Source organism: Vulpes lagopus, chromosome 5 (assembly GCF_018345385.1).
Source record: "Vulpes lagopus strain Blue_001 chromosome 5, ASM1834538v1, whole genome shotgun sequence".
Classification (NCBI taxonomy): domain Eukaryota; kingdom Metazoa; phylum Chordata; class Mammalia; order Carnivora; family Canidae; genus Vulpes; species Vulpes lagopus.
The window spans coordinates 47,823,571-47,841,267 of NC_054828.1; the positions used below are offsets into that span (position 1 = coordinate 47,823,571).

Consider the following 17,697-nt stretch of genomic DNA (forward strand, 5'->3'; position numbering starts at 1 on the left):
ACTGAATCATGCCATTTTAAATGAAAATTACAGTAAAGCAGTTAAGTAAATCTAAAAAACTTTCAGATACATGAAGTTTGTCTATATTACTGTGGTTTCTAATTAGAAGCAACCACTACTTTATGAAACAAACACACGTTTAACACATTTCTCACAAAAGATAAACGTAATTAGTTTTGTAATTTGGATGTTTTGGTCCTTTGTCAAATTTAAAGAATAGTAGTAAGAAACAAATGAAAGAAAAATCCATTATGTTAACAGTAGTCTAAATTAAAGAAAATCAGCTTTTAGTGCTTCTAGTACATGCAGTTCATTAAATCTGGCATAGACCCAGAGGAACATGAAGTACTGTGGGTATCATCTGCCAAAACCCAGGAATCCAACACTCAGGTTTTGAGGAACCAACAAAATACCTCCAGTTGTTTTCAGTTATCGTTAAAAAATAAAATTAAACTTTATGAGGCCTTCTAAAGATTAAGCCAATTGACAGGCCGCACACTACAATGAGCATCTAACCAGCAAAAAAATCAGGGCCAGTCATCTTATAATTTATTCCATGAAAGGATGAAGAAGTTATAAACTTCTTTACCACATTACTGATCTTTCTACCCTTTTCTCTTAATTGTCAAAAAAGCACCTTATCAGAAGTCCAGACAGTTTTTTTCCAAGGCCATTTATGATTAACCATTATTACAGTGATGGTGAAGTCCCTGATTGATGTTTTTAGAAAAGACAACATACACCAAGAGTTGAAAATGGTGTTTGAAATTCTACGAGGCTGTTAATTCTGTCAAATTTTGCTAGTTTAGGTTTCATTCTGGATGGATGCAGAACTAACTCATGAGGCTTTCAAATCAATGAGTTTACTACTATTTCCTATATTATTCAGTTAAAAAATACTGTATCCTTTGGGTCACAGAGTTATCTCTTAGAGCCTAACTGATAGAATATATCATCTCTCCTCTAGAACACACACCAAAAAATGGGGGGCAAGAAAAGGTAAAAAAGAAGGTAAGCAGGTAAAAGACACAAATAGGACAGATGTTATATCTGTCATCTACCTGTTACTACTTTAAGGCCCTTCATTCATTCCAAGCCCACTCTCCAAGTATAAAAAATAGCAGGCATGTAGAAAACATGGTGGAAGGGCAATAGGCACTAAAGCAAGCAAAGGAGCATAAACAGAGCCAGTGACAAAAATGAAGAAGAGATGAAAGTAAGAGAGAGAGATGAAGTGAGAGCTACAGAGATGTGGAATACAAATACCTTTCAAAGCGCAAGTTGAAAAGAAAATCCTGGAACCTGATGCAGCAAAACCCTACAGACTTCAAGTAATAGAGTGATTTTTTTTTTTTTTGAAAAAAGGTTTATTTAGTTGAGAGAGAGAGAGAGAGCTTGCAAGTGCATGTGCATGCATGAGCAGGGGGTGGAGCAGAGGGAGGGAGAGGGGCGAAAGGGGGAGAGATGGGGAGAGAGGGGGTAGAGAATGAGAGAGAGACAGAGACAGAGACAAGCAGACTCCTTACTGAGCATAGAGCCCAGACTCAAGGCTTGATCTCATGACCATGAGATCATGACCTGAGACAAAATCAAGAGTCAGACGCTTAACCTACTGAGCCACCCTTGCACTCCTAGAGAGTGAATTTTCTTTTTTTTTTATTTTTTTATTTTTATTTATTAATGATAGTCACAGAGAGAGAGAGAGGCAGAGACACAGGCAGAGGGAGAAGCAGGCTCCATGCACCGGGAGCCCGATGTGGGACTCAATCCCGGGTCTCCAGGATCGCGCCCTGGGCCAAAGGCAGGCGCCAAACCGCTGCGCCACCCAGGGATCCCCCTAGAGAGTGAATTTTCAAATAATTCTTCATTAGTGTTACTTATTATCACCATGATTATTAACATTATTATCATTATTGCTATTATTTCCCAAAATAAATACAGGCTTTATCATGGTCACAAAGTTTAAGTCAACATGAAATTTAAGATGTCCCTTTTGCAAAGCAAGTTTTTTTCTTGAAATGGAAGCTGTATTATTATTACTATTTTCTATTTAATAATATGAGTCTTAGCTCATTAAGTCATGGACACTTAAGCAGATCCAACTTACCAGAATTATCCATGCTCAAGTTTACTATTTTGTGAGAGCCAATTTTTTCTTTCCTTCCTTCTCTTCCCCTCCCCCTCTTTCTCTTCCTCCTCCATTATAAGCTATTTATTTATTCCACAAAAATGGAAATAAAAACAGATTCGTAATCCTACCACCAAATCAACAGACTGAAAGCTAGTTCTAAAATGAGCCACACATCAGATTGGTCCCACCATAGAATTTCAAAGTCCTTCATGAAAAACTATTATTCTTTTTATTGCATTTTATAGAGCAATCAAAGAGTTTGTAAAGACCTTCAGAGTTAATGGAAAGCCCACGAATTAAACATGGGTTCTCTGTTCCAGGCCAATAGGCTAGTGTTTAAAATACATTACATAATCAGCATAGCATCCAAATACTGATAGTATATATACTATATGAAGAAAGGTTCTATCTATATGTAAACCTCTGCATATATATGTGTGTGTGTATGTATATATATATATATACATACACACACACATATATACACACACACGCACACACACACACACACACACACACACACACTAAAAGGACCAAAAACTGATTGAATTTAAAAAATTAAAGAATTTTATTAAAATGTTTAAAACAGGGATCTTTGTCAAATATTCCTTATACTGATCCATACTTATATTCTTAGTGGTCACTTTATGCAATTTATTTTATTATTTATATTCTTAGTGGTCACTTTATGCAATATTTTATTATTACTTTTTTTAAGATTTTATTTTTTTTAAGTAATCTCTACACCCACCACGGGGCTCAAACTTAACCCCAAGATCAAAAGTCGCATGCTCTACTGACTGAGCCAGCCAGGCACCCCTGCAATTTATGTAATAAAGGTCACAAATTCTACTTAATGCCATTAAATCCTACATATTATTGATTAAAAATACAAAACCATTGTGCTCTTGTGTAATTAACTAGAAAAAAATGTTTTTTTTTTTAAATTCAATGTTATTGACAAAGTAAAAATCCCTGAAATAAGTTTAGTTTCTCAGGTTGGAAAACTTATCCTTACAAAAAATGAAAATCATTTATCATTTAAATCATTTAGTGCAAAATCATTTGAAACTAGTAATCTCCAAATGTATATTGTTCTATGAATAGATTTTAAAAATCTATATTCATGGAGGGTTTTTTTTTGAGGGGGCCTTTCAAACATTTGGAAGATGAGATCAATTTTTCTATAATAATAAAGATTTAAACACAGTTCTCTATTATGGCAAATCATCATGTTCTGGAAGCAACCACTAATCTGAGAATTGAAGCATGAATTTAAGACTTGAGAGCCAGATTAGTCTCAAACACTAAATGTGTGTTAGTCTTTCAATTCCCCAAGTGTATGCCATAGCAACAAGAAAGTTATACAACTTCATTACATTATAAATGCCATCTCTTCAGTCTTGAATGCATAACACAAAACTTATCTGCAACGATGGTCTCGAGTACTTAATTTTTAAGAAGTGTTCACAGCTTTGTGTGTATATGTTTTCATGCATCAGACAAAACCTAAATATCTAAATGAGTATAATAGTCTCTTCCGTATTAGTCATTCTCAGAGGTTAGATCCTTATTCCAAATGATGCTGCAATTGTACACAACATTAATAAAACTCCTTTTCACTCTATGGGTAGATCTGATTTTTAGAAATAGTAATTGCCTCCCCAGAGTGGATATGGATTTTAGAAACAGCCTGAAGTTATTTCCTATTTTCTTTCTGTCCCAAATTCTTTTTGAGTCATATCTGATAAATGAAATGAGATGTCATATAGCTAATACCCTCTTTTTCCTTAAAAACAAGGAGCAAATATAAGGTACTGAGCTATTTTCATGTGTGGCTCCTAAACTGGCTTAGAAGGCAATTACCAAAAAAAGGTAGTTCCAAAAATATTTTGAGTAATGCTAGTATCCTTGAAATAAGTGTATAGCTTCCAGGGTGACCAAAGTAGACTTATTTTAGTTAAATGTATAAAATAAATGTCCTTACTTTAAAGCAAGATGGATAACCACCCAGGCCCTATAAAATCTGGTGTCCCAGCCCCTCCCTTTACCTTTCTTATCCAATCTGCTGTTCCTTCACTCTAACCCAGCCACACTGGTCTTATAGTTTCTTGTATTCTAGTCAAGATTCTCTACCTCAGAGCCATCATACTTGCTGTTTTCTTCGCCTGTGTCCTGTCCCAGGATTATCTGCAAGGCTTACTCCTTCACCTCCTTCCTTCAAGTCTTCACTCAAATACCTTCTCAATGAGGTCTATTCTGCATCCTCCTCCTATTACAACCCACCTGTTCCTTCTTCCCCTTCTCTGCTTTATTTTCTTGTGTGTGTAAAAGTGTTCATTACAGAAATTTCAAACATAAACAAAAGTAGAGAGAATATGAGAAATCTAAGGTATGCATCATCTACCATCGACAATTTTCAATATATGGCCAATCTTGTTTCATCTATGCTCCTCTCCCGTCCAAATTATTTTAGAGCAATAATCCAGACATGACATTTTAATTCATAAATACGTTAGATCTCTAAAAGGACTCTTGTTTAAAACTCATAGTACATTATCACACCTACAAAAATTAACAATTTCTTTTAATCAGACATCCAATGTCCAAATTTCGCCAATTTTTCATAAGCATCTTTTTATAGTTAGTTTTGCTCAAAGCAGGATCTAAGGTCTATACATTGCATTTGGTGGATATGCTTCTGAAGTCTCTTTAAATCTTAGAGCTTCCTCTCCTTTTCTTATTTCTTGTTATTTACTTCCTGAAGAAATGAGGTCATTTCTCCTTAAAACATGAAATACTTATTTATTTTATTGCCTGTGTTTGTTATTAGAATGTAAACACCATAAAGCAGAGCTTTTAGTTTTAGTCTGTATGACTAATATGAGTGCCTGACACATAAAAGACCTCCAATAAATACTTAATGAATGAATATCTGGCATTCATGACAAAAGTCCATTGCCCACCCAATAGCAGAAACTGCCCATCACCATATCCTTTCCTACTGAGTCTGAACTGGGACTCCCAGTTTTCTAAATATAGTACAGGGAGTCCCCACCAAGTAACCAGATTTGGTACCCAAGGTGAAATCTATTCACTATCCCTGCTTTATCTCCCCCTCTTCAAAGTAAGCGTACTTCTATCACCAAAACAGATTCAATGCACCCTGTATGTTGAAATTTAGCTGAAGTTTAGCATAATAAATAACTGACTGTATTTCTTGTCAAGTATGCATAAACATTTCCTAGCTTATTTTAGACAATTTAGGGGAGAAAGCAAATTGCAGCCAAAAAATGATAGAAACAGAAACTGCAGAAGATGGTGGGAAACTAGGGGTAATACGTATTTTTAGAATTAGCAACATCCCAAGGGGTTCATTTTAAAAGAAAAATCAGTAATAAATTCTTTGAAAAGGAAGTAAATCACATGTGTATTGAATTTAGAACTTTTTTTTAAACTACATGAATAGTCAAGATTAAGTGGGGAATGACAAATGTCCAAATTTTCCAATTTACAGGCAACAGCAACATATTCTATCTTCCTGTAAACAGCATTTTGAGGTGTATAAAAGTTTTACAGGGGTAACACGAGGAATACCATGTAGAATTCTATTCTCTGAAACAGAGTTTACTGCAGCAAAAAACAAAAAAACAAAAAATGAAAATAAAACATCGTGTACACATTCTGAAAAAAATAATCACATCTTCTTAGACTCATTTACGATTCATTTCTCTTAAATTACTTGACAATGCTCTTTTCCTTTAAGTTTACTTCAGAAGGAAGCTATGATAATTGAAAGCCTCCAATCAGATGTTCATATTTTTTGATACTTATTTCTATTTAAAAAGGAAAAAATCTCACAAATTCCTTGATATTCTCTCAAGAAATCACATGCTTCCTTCTTTAATACTTGCAACAACAGAAATTATGTAGGACCTACTAAGCGTAACATGTGAGGCAATTATTTTCAACCTTTGGCAGGAAAATTAGAAGTGGTCTTTCGACATAATGTAAGAAAAAAGCTAGTGGCATAACTTGACATATCTAGTTCTTTCGGTGGCCAATATTTCTTGTTCTGAGTTTCCCACACATTAGTGTGGGGGAACATCTTCTCTGCCAGAGGTCAAACTTAAGGAAAAGCAATGATAATCCTCCCCCACTTACCACATGTGTAAAAAAAAAAAAAAAAAAAAAAAAAAACTCAACAAAAATCCCCAAATCCCTTGAAAGAATGATTTCTGTTTACTTTTCCTGTGTAATATATTTAGAGAGAATCTGGAAAAGATGGCTAGAAATCTATAAACAGAAAGTGCTAAGTGGAATTCACTGTTTATAGACTTTAGCTAGAATTTTGTCCCTTATATAATGTTGCCAGGAATCTTTTATATTGTACTCTTTAAAAACATCTTCATCAGGTTTCCTTTTCTGTTGATTTTCCTCCTCCTTCTTTCCTCTGGCTCTTAAACTCGTTTCGTTCTCTTCAATGAAATGGCATAAAGGTAACTTTTGGAATAACTGATTTTTCCAAAGAAACTCCTGGAACTATCTTAGTGCCATCATATATACCTGTCATTTGAAATTTTAATATATTATATACTGTATAGTTAAAATATATGTAATAAAATTATCCACAGAAATCTTTCTGATTTAATAAATACTAGGCTAGGTCTATATCGATGTGGAATGGTAAGATGTATATATGTAAGAATGTGAGAAAAATAATTTTCAATTCTAAGCCTGGGCTCAAAATCTTTATCAGCTCCAGAATTTTCTGTCTGCAGACAGTTGTTCACAAGCAGGATTACTATAGTCCTTATCATCTGACCCATTAGACAACTACAGTAAGACATATTCTGAATGACAAGACTCTGAACATATCAGTGACATTAATTATGACAACCTGAAAAGAAGCTGAAATGAAGTCAAACAGCAACAAACAGAGGCTTCCCCTTGAAACATGCCTGACTAGCATTTGCTGTATTAGACTTAGTTCCTTGATCTGTACTTTTCAGTCATTTCTTTAAGCAGTCCCAAAGACATCAGGAAACCTGCGGTGCCAGCCTTTGCCAGTCAACACTAACTTCTGCCTCTGGACTCTAGTGATTGAGCAAAGATGTTGTGTTAGTAGTTTCCTTTGAGTACAAATATCTCCGGTTTGAAAAGCTACAGGAAAAGTTCAATATAACCAAAAAACTGCAAGGTCACCTAAATGACAATTTTAAGGAGAGCACAGATTCTCCCCCTTTACCCCAAAACTGTCATTCAGGCACAATTTTTAGCTTTTTTTTTTTTTAAGTCGACAAATACTGCTATTATTGCATTCCAGCATCTCTAACACATTAATAAAAACCTAGGTGACAGTTTTCTCTTTAAAAGGTGTAAATATATTAGATGAGGCATAAAAAAACCACTCCACTACATGCAACTTTCCAAACACTTAACTGTTCTATTTCCAAATGTTTGTTTTAAACTCAAGATCTCTTTAAACATACTACAGGAAGGGGACAGGTTAGAGGACTGGAGAGAAATATGAAAATAACAAATGTCTCACTTTTCCTTTTCTGATAGAACCACCAGAATCTAAAATGTGTGTGTGTGGGGCAACGATATTATACAAAGGTGAATTCAAGAGGAATTCGGATAAGTGAAAGTACTCACTGTTACTACAGTTTTGATCACATTCAACTCAGAAAATAACTACTAGAAATGATGCTTGATTTAAATTTTTGGTACCCTCCAGTTTGGTTTAACTACCAAAACGAATAAACTTGTCCTCAGAGTTATGCATTTTCCTCCAGAAGAGGTTGTTGGTGCGAATAAGGAAACAAAAGGAATTGGTACGATACATTTGTTCAATAAGGACAATGTTTTGAGAGATGTAAATCTGATCGCTCCGAGGAAACATTTCCTGTTTAAAAGAAAACATCATAGGCTGAAACAGAAGAACTGAAAAACTGAACCTTCTCCACAATTCAAAAAATCTAAATCCACACTACAATGCAGATTAAAAACAAACAAAAAACAAAACAAAACAAAAATCACCTTACATCTCTTCTCCGTTACCCTACACATTCAATGTAGAAAGACAAAGCCAGTTCTGAAACAAAAGATCAGCTGCTACGAAAACAAAATAACACTCTGCAGAGGAGGAAAAGTACACAGCCTTTGAACCAAAACAAACAGATGACCTTTTCATACGCTTAAAGCTTCAGTCCTTGGCACAGCCAGCACCTTATGGATAAAATGCTCACTCCATTATTTGCTAACATACTGTCTGAGGACTACACGATGGGAAGGCTGTGGATAAACCCAAGGCACATTTCCTTGTGTGTGATTAAAATCTGTCAAATCTACATTAAAAAAAAAAAAAGAAACAAAACAAAACAAAAAACAAAACCATCTCTGCCCTCCCGCCCCCCATCATTGCTCTGCTGCCTCATGAGGCCCCTGAATGTACAAAACTAAAAGTACGTGGGGAGGGGAGTGCAGGATTTTGCAGGCTTCTCCACGCTCCAGGGAGGCATTTCTCACGAGTCCTTTGAGGTTTTAGGATTCAGATACTATGCAACCAGAATTGCTGTCTGAGCTACCTCACAATTTACCCAGACTTCTTTTAGACTTGAGTTAACCTGTTAACTAAAAGGAGCATCTTGAACTTTTCCACGGGGGCGCCTTTGGAGAACGAGTTCTGGCTCATAAAGCCCTTTCGGGTCCTCAGACACTCGGCGCGCGGCGGCAGATCAAGAGTGTCCATCGCGTAGAGGGCTCTTTCCGGGACTCAGTTTACCCGCCGAACGAAAAACGGGCGTATCAACGTCGTTTCGTGAGGGGGGAGACCCCCCTCACACACACACACACACACACACACACACACACACACAAAGAGGCGTAATTAATCAGTGTCTCTGGACGCTCTGAGATCCAGAGATGAAAGGAGACGCCGGAGAGACGCGCGGAGACGATGACAAGAATCACAACAATAAAAAGAATGACTAACTTGGAAGTCCGCGTTATGTAAGGAGGGAGAAAGAAGTTAGCAGATGCGCACGAACAAAAGAGGAGCCCACCGCCCCCTTTGTTTCTCTTTCCTTTCTCTCCTCCTCCCCGCGGCCCGCGCGGCTCGGCGCCGGGGGGCGCGGGGGCCGCGGGGCTCCCGGGCGGAGGGGGAGGGCGCGTCGGGCCGGCTCCTCACAAAGGCGCTTCCTCCCGCGAGGGCGCGGGATGCGGGCGCCGCGAACTCCGCTCCCGGCCGCGTCGAGCGCGGGGGCGCGGGGGCGCGCAGGCGGGCGGGGAGCGAGAGCCCGCGCGGGTGGCCCCCCGGGCCGCCGCTGAGGAAGTTGCGCGCCCGCCTCGCCCGCGCGCCGGGCCGGCCCCGTCACCATCCCGCCCGCCCGCCCGCGCGCCGCCGCCGCCACACTCACCGGACGATCGCTGGCGGCCGCGAGCCCAGCACGGCCCCGAGGGCCGGAGCGAGGGCGCCGAGCGTGCGTACGCGGGCGGCGCGAGCAGACAGCCCGGCGTTCGGCCGCCGCCTCCCTCGCCAGCCGCCGAGCCCCGCGAGGGAAGTTGGCCGCGGAGCCGAGCGCCGAGGAGCCGCGCGCTCAGGCACAGGCAGAGGCGCGGGGCCCGCTTTGTGGTGCGCTCCCGGAGGGCTGAGGCAAACCCGAACGCGCGGCGCGGCGGCGGCGGCGGCGGCGGCGGCTGCTGCGGCTGCTGGTGGAGGCGGCGGCCGCGGCGGCGCCCCCCGACGGTCCCTCCGCCTCACACCGCCTCTGGGTCACTGACACACACTCGCAGGGAGGGGAGGGGACTAGCCGGAAGGCGGGGCAGGAGGGACGGGACGGGGGCAGGGCCACAGCGGGAGGCGGTGACGCGGCGCCGAGTGGTCTCTTGGGAGTTGTAGTCCTCGAACGCACGGAACGGAGGGCTCCATCGTGGCGGTGGCGGCTTCCCGGCTCTCTCTGCACTGCGCATGCTCAGGGCGAGAGGGTCGGCCCCCACTGTTGCTATGGTCACCGACACTCGGAGGGAGAGGCCGCGTTCCTCGCTGCTGCTGGCTGAACAAGGCCCTTCTTGTCCTAAGGTACCGCGAGGGATCCCGCCCCCAGCTACTCCTTCCCTACTTTGCTCCACCCCCCCAGCTCCTAGTTTCACCACTCACAAGTGTCCAGTGAGGTCGGACTTCCTGTCGATGTTTTTTGGCATTTCCCTGCTACTTAATTTTCTTTCAAAATTCCGAATCACAGATACCCATTTTCCCTTACCTTCCCTCAAAAGAGTCCTCTCTGCTTTAGGTTCAACTTTTTTTTTTTTTTTTTTTTTTTTACCTAGAACTTGTAGAAAGGTAGTTGCTTCCAGTAACTTAACAATGAAGTGATAAAACGATTAGGAACATCACCTTGTTAATTTTTTTTTTCACTTCGTCACATCAGACTTTAAGACCAGCAAAGGTAAAAGAGTTCAGGGTTAATATTGGTATTTTTTACTTGCTCAGCGTAAAATGACCCAGGTTTATTTTAAAGCCTACGATTTTTTTTTTAAGAAATATACATAAGTTCAAACGATGCGTGGGACGTGGAAGATTGTTTACTGTACATATGTTGGCAAACTTTCATTTGGCAGTAACTGAAGTCTGAACCAAAGTCTGAGTATGCTGTTGGGCTGGTCAGCTAAGTCTACACCCATACAGGCAGGCACCGAGGTGTGAATTGGTGGTGGAGGAGGGTGGTAAAAGGCAGGACACAGTTACTGGATCTCTAAAGGTCTAAAGGTAACCTGTCCCAACCTCCTGTATTCCTTCCCTGCCTAGCTGGAAACCCATACATACCCTGGAAGAAAAAGATTAATGCTTATAAATCAGAAAAACATGCAGTGGAAGAAAAACGGAGGTTTTCAAATAGAATCTCAAGATCAAAAATCCTTATTTTTGTAGACCACATAATTATTCATTCAAGAAAAAACACACTTATTGAATATACTATGTCCCAGTATACTTTGTTGGTTCTCGGAAATAGAAATGCAAAAATATAAAAGAAACATTTCTTGTTTTCAAAGTGCTTGCTGTGCATAGAGGAGACAGGTAAATAAAGGGACTCAGTGTGATAAATACTATAACAGGAAAGCACACCAGGTGCTTTGATGCACAGCTGCCCCAGACTCAAGTAAGGTCAGATGCTTCCAAGAACATTTGAACTTGAAGATGGCTGTGAGTTAGGGTGTTTTGAGTATTTTGGTGGAGGAGGGGAAGAGAGAAGTGAGTGGGAGCATGGGGGGTGGAGTTGGAAGGCAGGAAGAGCAAAGTGCTAGAGGCATGAGACTGTGCAGTATTCTGGCTTGGCAGAGTTCAGCATTGTTGGTAGAACAGGATTGAGGGAGTGGTGAGAGAAGACACAGAAAAAGAATGAAGAATCTTATACAATATGCTAAGGAATGTGGACTCTTTTCTAGAAGCAATGGAAACTCATGCCAGGACTGTAAGCAGATGAAATTTTCATAAGATACGTATTTTAGAAATGCATTTTCTGCATTTAAAAAAAGATGAGAGCCCGAACTAAGGCATCAGCAGTGGCAGGAGACTGAACTGAGGGTAATCAGACACTATTTAAGAGAGAGAATTAATAGAACCTAGTGAGCAGTTGCCTGTGTTTGGGGGTGAAAGGTGAAGGAAGGTTATCAATTATGATGCTTTTGGTTGCAAGCAGCAAAACCCCAACTCTAACTGGCTTAACCAATCAATATTACCTGTCTAGATAGAAAGTCCAGTGAAAAGGTGGGCTTCAAAGCTGAATGACTCAACAGTTCAAAGATGTCATGTTTCTTTCTTGTTTCACTGCTTTTCCTTCCTTAGTATTAGCCTATGGTCAAATGACAGTGGTTTTAAGAAATTCCTGTGGTTTTAAGTTGCACCATCTAGGTACATGAAAAGAAAAAAGAAAGAAATTTTTGAAAACTGTTTTAGAAAGGAGAGAAAACTACCTTTCTGCAGAAGCCTCAAGAACTGGTTCATCTTTCTATACATGACCAGGGAATGACATGAGACTAATTATCTAAGGATAAAGACATATGCCCTGCCCCCAGCCCCAAAGGAGTTAGATTCCCCCAAGTTGTGATGGGGAGGTGTGGATATCCCAGTGAACACAGGGGTGATTGCCCAGAAAAAGAAGAATGAAGGCTGGCAAGGGGGGGGGGGTGATCCATAATATGTATTACAAGGAAGGAGAAGGATGAGATTTATGAGCCATTGATTCCATTAACTGAGTTAGGAAATACAGAAGATTGAACAGCTTTTGAGGGGGAATTTGATGAATTCGCTTTGGATATGTTGAGTTTGAGATAATTCTGGACAACTCTGTGAAGAAGTGGAGTAGGCAGTTGTATATATATATACATATATATTATATATATGACTAGTGCTCTAAAGAAAGATCTGGACAGCAGAAGATACAATTGGAATATACCATCAAATAGACGGTAGTCAAAATTATAGGAATGGATGAAATAACCCACAGGGAGTATGTACATCAGAAAAGGAGGAATCAATAATAGCATCCTGGGGAACACCAGCACTTAATGCGTAGGCAAGATCATGAAAATGCCTAGGAACTAGCAAGAGACCTAGAACATGTAAAGAAATAGGAAAATGTAATCTATAACCAGGAGAAAAGTCAGTCAACATAAACAAAGCCAGAAATGAAAAAGATGGTAGAATTAGCAGTCCACAATATTAAAAGTTATTATGAATATGCTCCATATACTGAAAGAGAAATTAGAGATATAAAAGATTGGAATTTCAATGGACATAAAAATTTCACTGAGTGAGATTAATACTCAAGCAGGTTAGACACTCTGAAGAAAAGATTAGTAAACTTGGAGACATAGCAGTAGAATCTGGCCCAAAACTGAAAAAAATTAAACAACAATGAAAACGAAAAAAAATGCAAAACTGCCTCAGTGATCTGTAGGATAATACCAAGTTTTCTAGTTTTTGTGCGACTGGAGTTCCAGATGAGAGAGAGGTGAGAAAGGGTGACAGAAAAAATATTTGAAGTAATATAGCTAAAAATTGGACAAAAATTATAAACCCAGAGATTCAAGAAGTTCAGTAATCCCTAAGCAGGGTAAGCACACGCACTCAAAACCACTAAAAAAGACATCGTCATCAAACTGTTGAAATCTTGCGGTAAGAAGAAAATATCAAAAGCAGCCAGTGGGAGGAAAGGCACATTATGTATAGAGAAACAAAGACGAAAATTCAATAAACTTCTGATCAGAAACTATGCAAGTCAAAAGACAATGAAAGGGCATTTATAAAAGTGCTGAAAGAAAAAAAATTCTGTCACATAAAATCCTATATTTAGAAAAAATATCTTTCAATAATGAAAGCTAAAGAAAACAAAAGCTGAGAGAATGTTGCCAGTTACACTGCACCACAAGAAATGTTAAAGCAACTTTTTCAGCATTAAAACACACACACACATACACACACACACACACACACACACACACAGAAGCTTGAGTTTGTATTAAAGAATGAAGAGTCCTGGAAATGGTTACTATATAAGTAAATACAAAAGGCTTTGCCCCTCTCACTTAGAAATTCTTAAAAAAATAACTGACTACTTAAACAAAAATACAATACTGTTTTATAGAGTTCATAACATATGTAGAAGTAAAATGCTTGACAATAATAGTTCAAAGGATGGAAGGGAGAAATGGAATTACATTGTTAGAATTTACATTGTATGTGAAATGTACTAATATTTGAAGGTAAATTGTGATAAATTAAAAATGTACATTCTAAATCTTAGAACACCCATCAAAAATAAAACAAACAGGTCTAGCTAATATGTCAACAGTGGGGATAAAATGAAATCCTAAAAAGGTATGTTTGAATGTAGAATCAGAAATACAAAGAAATCTGTGTCCTTAATGACCGTAGAGCTGACATAGCTTCTAGAACACAGGTTTCTATCTCTTGACCTCTTTTAAGTGATTGAGAAATAAACTTCTTTCTAATTCATAGGCATTGTTATTTTATATTCTATGTTATGTACATAATCAGAATAGCTGCCTGCTTATATTAGTTATGGACATTCTATGTCCATTCTATGTTATGGACATAATCAGAATAGCTACCTGCTTATACTAGTTTCATGAAGTAAAGTATATTTCCCAGAATCAGGCAAACCCACACATTGCTCAAGATTTGGTCTCATTGGCAGCAACTTCAACATAATTCTGGAGTTCGTGTAATTGTCATTAAAATTACGAGTATAGTTTATCTTTTGTATGAACATCGCTCACCATTAGTTCAATCAGTTTTTCTTGAAAGAGGAAATACATGTAGAGTCCTTGGAATAGAGAAAATGCTCAGTCAATATACACTACTTTGAAACAGCCTCCATAATAAGGTTGAGATACCCTAATTTATTTATTTTTTAAAAGATTTTATTTATTTATCTGAGAGAGAGAGAGACTTCGAGCAGAGGGGAAGTGTAGAGGAAAAAGCAGATTCCTCACTAAGCAGGAAGCCCAACATGGGGACTCGATCCCAGGACGCCGGGGTCATGACCTGAGCCAAAGGCAGATGCTTAACGATCTGAGCCACCCAGGTGCTCTGAGATACCCCAATTTAGATATATTGTGAGGTTTGTACTCCAAAGTTAGGTAGAAAATAAAAGTGGCATTCATTTATCTATGAAAATCAGTGAACCTCTCTTTGAAATTGTGTTCACCGTACTCTTCTTTATAGTTCTTCAAAATCGGCAGTGTGAAACTTCAATCACAGGAAATGAGTGCACCTTCGCTCACCCTCTACTCAGTCTATGTGTCTAGTTTAATATTTAACAGTTCTTTGACCAAAGCAGCTATCCTTTTTTGCTTATCTGCACTTTCAAATTTGGTATATTCAAATATCTAGTCATTTCAGTAAAAAATGACTAATAATTAAGGTTTTGTTAAATCTCTTAAATTCTAAAAACCTCTTGATCTTAGGAATTTGCTCAGTAAATTCCAGTGTTTCCTCCACCATCTGACTACATAAAAATCAACTAGAACGATGTTTCTACTCTTCCTCCAAACATACATGAAAATGATATTTAGAATATGAATATAAGGAAAAATCACAGTGTTAATACCTTTCTCCAAAACATCATGCAATTAATCTAATTTGCTAGAAAATGATGTAGAGGGAATTGGATACACCAGGTTTTTCTTATGATTTGAAAAAAAACTGTTGCAAACTTATTTTTCTCTTTTTACTGCAAATGTTTCATCTGCAGCACATGAACATACCTTTGCATATTTTGTCCAAATTTCTCATATTTTATACTGACAATGATTATATCCTGTTCATAGATGTTAAAAGTTGGGCTTTTTTTTTTTATTAGAAATGCAGGCAGACTTCTTTTTGAGATCTGGGAGACCGTAGACTACATTTGAATTCTTGCTGAGACACTCAGATTTGAGAGTAATAATATTGTGTGTTTGCATTTTAATATTCAGGTATCATGTAGGTTGTCTCTTAAAATTTCTATCTTCCAATAGTCTTCCCTAAAATAAAATTATTCTCTTTTAATGTTCTCAAAGTCTCCAAATAGCTCACAGTCAACATGGAACATGTTCCTATTTTAAACCTGTGAATGGCACACAATTTGAAGGCCTGGGCTTTCACTCAAAAGATTTGTAGGCCCCAAATGCTGTCTCTGACATTTTAGATATATTTGGAAAATGTCAAAGACAAGCTAGTTAAGATTTTAATTTTTTAAAGAAGTATGCTTATACACCAAAGAATGCAGCCTGTATATTTTCAGTATTAGGCCAATCAACACGTATGCAAACAGTTATTTTGGAACTTTAAAAAATACTAAATAATGAAAGAAGTGGAAAACTCATGGAGAGAAGATTTAGATTGTGTTACCATCCCTATTGATTTTTCTGCTCATGGAATAATTACTTGTACTTTTATACCTCACGTTTCATGCATTCTTTCATCAAATACTCATTGAGCATAGTGCCAAGCTATGGATGTAAAGATTAATTAGTCATGTTTCCAACCCTTGGAAAGCTTATAAGCAAGTGCATAGATAAGTACAACAAAATTTTTTTTAATTTTTTTTATTATTTATTTATGATAGTCACACAGAGAGAGAGAGAGAGAGAGAGAGAGAGAGAGAGGCAGAGACATAGGCAGAGGGAGAAGCAGGCTCCATGTACCGGGAGCCCGACGTGGGATTCGATCCCGGGTCTCCAGGATCACGCCCTGGGCCAAAGGCAGGCGCTAAACCACTGCGCCACCCAGGGATCCCACAACAAAATTTTATAACCACTTTTCTAGAAGTATGTTTAGGAAATAGTGGGTACATAGACAAGGGAATAATCAGTTTTACATGAGAATGCAGTCAGAAAACACTTCAAAGAGGAGATGGTGGTTGAGCTAAGTCCTGAAACATGTCCAGGTGACCAAGGACATTTTAGTAGAGCTTGCACTATGAGAAAAAACATGGAAGATGAAATAGCATGACCTACTTGGAGAACAACAGGCAATTTGGGCCAGATCATAGGGTATGGAGTGAGCACCCTGAATCATGAGGTGAGGTAAATTTTCTGGGATCAGATCACAGAAGTCCTTTTATGCCATGCCATGCCAAGGAGTTTGGCAATGAGAAACTGTTGAAAGAATTTAAACAGAAGAGTGATACCAATCATATTTGTGTTTGAGCAAGGTGACCAGTTTAAAGAATATGTAATAATTGAGGTGAGAGATGATGGACACACTAAGTAGCTGTGGGGAATGGAAAGAAGAGAACAGATACCAAAGACATTCGAGAGATAGAATAGGACTTAATTGCTGATTGGATGTGGGAGGTGAGGGAAACAGGAGACAAGGATAATTTTGAGGTTTCTAGCTATGTAACTGGACATTACACATTGAAGCTATTCATTAATAGTGAACACCAGAGGAGAAGCAACTTAGTGGAGAACAATGAACTTCATTTTGGACAACAGAACTGGAAGTGAATGTAATGATACCCAGAAGGCATGAGATAAATATTGAGTACTGATGCCACTGAACCTGGGAATGGATAAGAGCCCTAGGGAAAGGGGTGCATGGGTGGCTCAGTTGGTTGAGTGTCTAACTCTTGATTTTGGCTAGGTCATGATCTCAGGGTCATGAGATTGAACCCTGCTTTGGGCTCTGTACTCAGCAGGGAGTCTGCTTCTCTCTCTTTCCCTCTCCCTCTGCCCCTCTATCCCCCTCTCAAATAAATAAATAAATAAATAAATAAATAAATAAATAAATCTTTAAAGAAAGATCCTCCAGTGAGTGTGTAGAGTAATACCAATAACAACAGTTAACATCTATTGCATTATTAAGATCTTATTTGTACCAAGTGTCCTGCTCTATGTTACCTCATTCAATCTTGGACAAACTCTATGAGGTTAAGTACTCCTGATTGTTAATTTTATGTGTCAACTTGACTGGACCAGGTATTTGGTTAAACATTATTTCTGGGTATGTCTCTGAAGGTGTTTTTGGATGATACTAACATTTGAATCATTGGACT

At 38.7% G+C, this 17,697-nt stretch overlaps 1 long non-coding RNA gene and 1 pseudogene across 2 annotated transcripts in view; one reads left to right on the forward strand and one right to left on the reverse strand.

Annotated features, from left to right (window-relative positions):
- LOC121491225 overlaps positions 1-9,489 on the reverse strand; it is a 52,107-nt pseudogene extending 42,618 nt beyond the window's left edge.
- Positions 9,490-9,554: 65 nt separating this feature from the next.
- The window catches only part of LOC121491226, a 76,858-nt gene continuing 68,715 nt past the window's right edge, over positions 9,555-17,697 (forward strand). For both annotated transcript variants that reach the window (XR_005987904.1, XR_005987903.1), the window contains exon 1: positions 9,555-10,214. This is a non-coding gene — a long non-coding RNA (uncharacterized LOC121491226). The remainder of the gene's footprint in view (positions 10,215-17,697) is intronic.